The sequence below is a fragment of the Alosa pseudoharengus genome, unplaced genomic scaffold (genome assembly GCF_046254945.1).
Source record: "Alosa pseudoharengus isolate Yale_2024_CS ecotype anadromous, Long Island Sound unplaced genomic scaffold, YU_APseudo_1.1 YU_APseudo_1.1_scf_3, whole genome shotgun sequence".
NCBI lineage: Eukaryota > Metazoa > Chordata > Actinopteri > Clupeiformes > Clupeidae > Alosa > Alosa pseudoharengus.
Window position 1 is genome coordinate 5,278,047 of NW_027468718.1, and position 5,666 is coordinate 5,283,712.

Genomic DNA, 5,666 nt, shown 5'->3' on the forward strand with positions numbered 1-5,666 from the left:
TTCAAGTACTGCAATAATCATGCTTTGTAAATGCTTGTGTTGATGGTTATGTCATAATTTGTAACAATCAATCTGTCCATTTCTTTCACAAAATCCACCAGAAGTCACCATTTAAGGAGTCTTTTTTTTGGGGGGGGGGGGGCTTCCTACGATCAACAGCACCGCTGCTGGAAAAATTTCTAGGGGAAACACTGTCCTTATCTGTATTTACTGCTATTTATGGCCAAACCCTTGAAAAAACTGTGCTGCAACTTAGTTTTATCTACCTGCTGTCTTGACGCTCTGCCTAAACTTCTTTAAAAGTGTTTTCAGCTGTTTGGCATTTGAGCTTTTGCAAATTGTGAACCGTTCTCACCTCATTTTCCTAGCAGCAGTTAAGACTGCAGTTATCAAACCTCTCCTGCGGTCTTTGCTGTCAAATGTGACCGATTGACATTTATTTTCAAAAATATTGTTGCCTTATTCTGACTACAATGAGGTGCCATGACATGGCATCTGAACACACAAAACAATTTTTGATAATTTTCATGACAATTTGAGTGTTTTATTTAACAACCATGTGTATTCCGGGTCTCAAATATGACCGGCCATTAGAAATGAATCTGTGAGAAAATGGTCAGTGTATAAAATTGAGTCCAGACACATACTTATTGATTAAATGGACTGTGTGCTTCTGTACATTAAAACACACACACAAACACACCCTCACTCTCCCTCTTTACTTCTATGCAAGCCCCCACTGGAACCTTTCCCCAATAGAATCTTCCCCTTTCTGACTTGCATGAGCTCAGGTCAATAAGCCTATTTCACGCCGCCATTTTGAATATCGATAAGCCGTATACTCACTTCCGGTTAACGATGTCTTATGGAGAAACTAACGTTATCAGAGCTATCTACAAGTTTACAAGGAATTTGCGGCATCTGCCAAATATTAATCTATCACAGGTGGCAGATATTGTGGAACATCACACGAAAACTAAGCGATCCAAACTGGATCGGGGACATAAATTGTTCCATGAACAATTTTTATATAAATATGAAGGTAAAGTCAGTCAGCTAGCTAGACGGCTAATACCAGATTGCTAGATGGATAATACTAGATAAGACACAACAGCTTGTAAATGCACTTCAATAAAGCAGTGTAACAAAATTATCCTGTAACCTTCTTCTACTAAACCATCAGAATTGGATTGTAGATATAGAATGTGCCATGATCAGTTTATGTTTTGTGAAGGTAATGTTGATGTCAGCTAGCTAGAAGCTAGGTGGCTAACGTCAGATCCAAACACAGCTTGTAAATGCACTTCAATATAGCTGTGTAACGAAATTATCCAGTATTTTATTTTGAAATTATTACATCCATGTTGTTTTTGTATAGTCTCCAACGTAGTAGGCCTAGATGGTAGTGTCGTTGTGAGATCACTGTGCTACCAATCTCTTAGAAAAAACGAGGAGCCGCACAAACGAGGTGTAGTGAACATTGAATCTGTCAGGGGCAAAAGGAACAAGTACGCCGAAATAGCTATTGTTTACAACAGTCTTTTTGAAGGGGGTGCGTTGGCCAAATAATATTAAAAAGATGCAACACAAATGGCTATGGTTTGTCAACAAAAACGTTGTCTAGAGTATGCATCAATAATTGACAAACAAACGCTACCTACCCTGTTTTTCGTGCTAAACGTCACTGAAGCCTAGTTGATTGAAGGATGACATCTTACTTGCAACAGTGTCGATGTCTGAGACCTGGGCGATGTTTGAGCATCTTGCAATGTTAATAACAAATGCACCTTCCTGTGTAGACTACAGTAAGGAGCCTAACTTGTGAAAGTTAGGTGTGTTTTATGGGGAAATGTTTTGGATATCATACAAATGATGGTCATATGAAGGACAGATATACACATGAGGCATTTAATCAATGATATACCAGCTTGGCTTTTTATGTAAGATTGCCTTTTATGTAGGTACATTGTAAAAGGCAATCTTACATAAAAAGCCAAGCTGGTATATCATTGATTAAATGCCTTGTGTGTATGTGTCCGTCATATGACCATAATGTGTATGATATCCAAAACATTTCCCCATAGAAAAACACCTAAGTAGCAAATTGTTGCAACACTATGGAAGACAAAGCTCTTATTTCTTTCCCAAAAGTTTTAGTTGTTGTTCCACGAGTTAAGGTTCAGAAACTTTTGCTAATATGTTCCACTCACCGTGCTATTACTAACACTACTTCGGCCAGCAAGACTGCGGGGATATGCTGTTTTGTGTGTTGGTAGACTCTAATCACATTGTTGCACAAGCCACGCACTCAAGTAAACGTAACCTAACCAGTTGGTAATTTAAAAAACAAAAACATTGGGACGCTGCAGAGTGAAATCCACATTATATATGCCCTATAAAAGGTTAGTGTCAAAGTAACAAGTAAACAAGAAACATATTTTATTGAAAAACTTGTGGACATCATAGAAATACACAACATGGAACAATACATGAACACCCAAAATGAACAAACTATAAACCAATTATTATATATACATATATATATATATATATATATATATATATATGTACACCCGGTGCCACCTGTGGAGAGCAGGCTCACAGCAAGCCATGAGGTCCTTGCTGCCAGGAGAGATGAGACCCAGCAGTGGTTGGCAGGGAGGATCCTCAAGGGAACGTGGCAAACCGCAGATATGCGGCAGGGGCTGGAGCCAGATGTGCTCCACCACTACGTGGATCTCTGGTAGGTCAAGGTCTCCCACTGCAGCATCGTTATGATACATCTGGGTGCGAGCCTAGATTGTCAGGTGGTTGATCCTTTGCAGGTTCCCCACTTTGTACTAATGGAGGTGAAATGGCCAGACATCACCAGCATCACGAGGCACCTCACATCAAGTTGGGGGGAAACCTCAACTAAAAATGAGTCACCGGAATTTCACCCAGGTGCAAGTTCAGCTTGCGGTCACTGGCCTTCCCTGGTGTGACAGTCACTGACACCAAGTCAGACATTTCCGTGTAGAGGAGAGGATTTGGTGAGACGAGTCCTTCATTGAAGTTCTGAAAGACAAATAAGATATTTTTTTATTATTCCACATTTATGGACGTATTTCTTCAATAGTATGTGTGTGTGTGTGTGTGCATGCGTGCATGCGTGCGTGCTTTGTTCAATTTTCAATTTGTCTGTTTTACAATTATTCTGTTGATCAGCATGTGGGCGTGCATGTGTGTGTGACATATTTCTCGATGTATTTTCTTGATTTCGGATTCAGTGATTATTACTAACAACTTAGCATGTGGGAGTGTATGGGTGCGTGTGTATGCATGTAGAAGAGCAGGGAAGTGAAAATACTCACGTGACAACACCAGCACCTCCAGTTCCACTATCCTCGTGTGAGCTGCATCCAATGCACCTACCTGATGCAAACAAATAGAGAAAAAGTAGAGAAATAATGAAACAGATCACAGCACCTCTTTAAACTCAGTCCATATCAAGAATAGCTTATTTCCCTGATGCTGACATCCTGCTAAACTGTAAACAACAAATGCTTATTAATTAATTACGGTACACTACAATTACTTTAGTGTGCAATGATGACATACTGTAGTAAGTTATGAGTGCTGTGACACAAAATAGCATCACAATAATCTGTGTTTCAGTAAAAGGTGTATGAAATATAAATGTATGAAATAATCTCTTGTTTAGTTTAAAACAGACACAGACACACGAACTCAATTTGCTGTCTAAACCTAGCTAACATTACTATCTATATCTTTGCTTTGTTACCTAGGGCTATTGGCTCTGTGCAGCACTAGGTAGAGACAAACTCCACGTAGTGCACGTAGGCGGGTGGAAGCTAAAATCACGTAAATATCTACTTGAAACAGAGCAGACTGGCACACAGCAGTGCTCCTTGGAGCTGCCCACGGGTTTAAGAAGCGTAAAACACTTGCATAAATTGTATTTCATACATTTTGGCACAACTGAAGCATTCATATTTAGGTGCTTTTTAAAAGCGATTACAACGAACGAGAAACGTGTGCCGTTCACCCACCATAACACAAACACGAAGTTCGTCTTTAATATCATGCCGTAGGCTAGTGTATTTAGGAAAAGGGTGGAAGCTAAAATTGCGTTTAAATATCGACTTGAAACCGAGCAGACTGACACACAGCAGTAATCCTTGGAGCTGCCCGCGGGTTTAAGAAAACACTTGCATAAATTGTATTTCATACATTTTTGCACAACTGAAGCATTCATCTTTAGGTGCTTTTTAAAAGCGATTACAACGAGCGAGAAACGTGTGCCGTTCACCCACCATAACACAAACACGAAGTTCGTCTTTCATATCATACCGTAGGCTGGTGTATTTAGGAAAAAGGTGGAAGCTACAATTGCGTTTAAATATCGACTTGAAACCGAGCAGACTGCAGTCAGACTACATCAGTGCTCATCAGTCACCCATGGTTTTAAGAAGCTTAACACTTGCACATTGTAGGCTAATGTTATTTCTTACGTTTTGGTACAATTTAAGTACTAATTATGTAGTGCACAGAGCCAGTAAAATCCTCCAAATAAACATAATGTATATGCAAATGTACACCTAGCTATTTATCTCCTTGCCAGTTCATATACTCGGATCAAATCTTATCCTGGGGATGGTCGTGCGTCGTAGTCATGGTCCGTAGCTAGGCTAGCTAGCTAAGCTAAAGGTTGCTAGCAACATCAACATCTTCTTTCCACAAGGTTGTTGGACTTCATGAACATCAAACCCCAGTCTCTCAGTTGTCCTTTCAAAAACAGACTTCCTGGCTTGGGTTGTGTCAGAGACCCATGAAAAAACAAAAGGTACCGCGTCTTGTTTAACTCTGGTTTGTTAAAACCACTAGGTGTTTTGTACAGGTCACTGCTACGGAAATGCATACTAGAAAGGACTGTGCTATTAGAGACGTTAAACAGTGGGCCTTCCTCTCTCCTGATGGCTTGAATCCATTTTCTTCGACGGTCCACATCGCGGGGAAAATTTTGAAAGCTCAAATATGGTTGTTTTGGTCTGCTGTTGGTACACAGAGGCACACAATACCGCCTTGTGCAAATCATCTGTGCCATTGCCATTCACCGTGAATGGTGTTCCGTATGACCGGAAGTAGTGATACGTCTTAATGTAGCAAAACGGAAGAGACGCCATTTTTAGATGAGATAGGCTTATGAGGCCTACAGGCCATAAACAGCAAATGGAAGTTCAATAGGTTCTTTAATATCTTTAGAACACACGTTCATACAAAGGTCTATCACACCATTAGATGATAATATATGTTCTACTATGGATTTATAACAAGTTATAATGCAGCGGTCATTTCTGACAGGGAACACAAAACTAGTAAACATGAAACAAACATAACAGGAGGGTTAAAAAAAGAAACCTGGATTAATCTATACTTAACAATTACAGGCCTATTTCAAGCCTCCCCTTTATAGATAAGGTTATTGAAAAAGTAGTTTTCAATGACAACCTCCAGTCAGGCTTTCCTCAACATCATGCTGAAGCAGCCCTAGTCAAGGTTGTAAATGGCATTCACCTGAATGCAGACTGGTAAAATATGATACATACATTTATTAAATTCAAGTCCTACCTAGTAGACAAGGACTACTTTGTTTCTATCAGCAC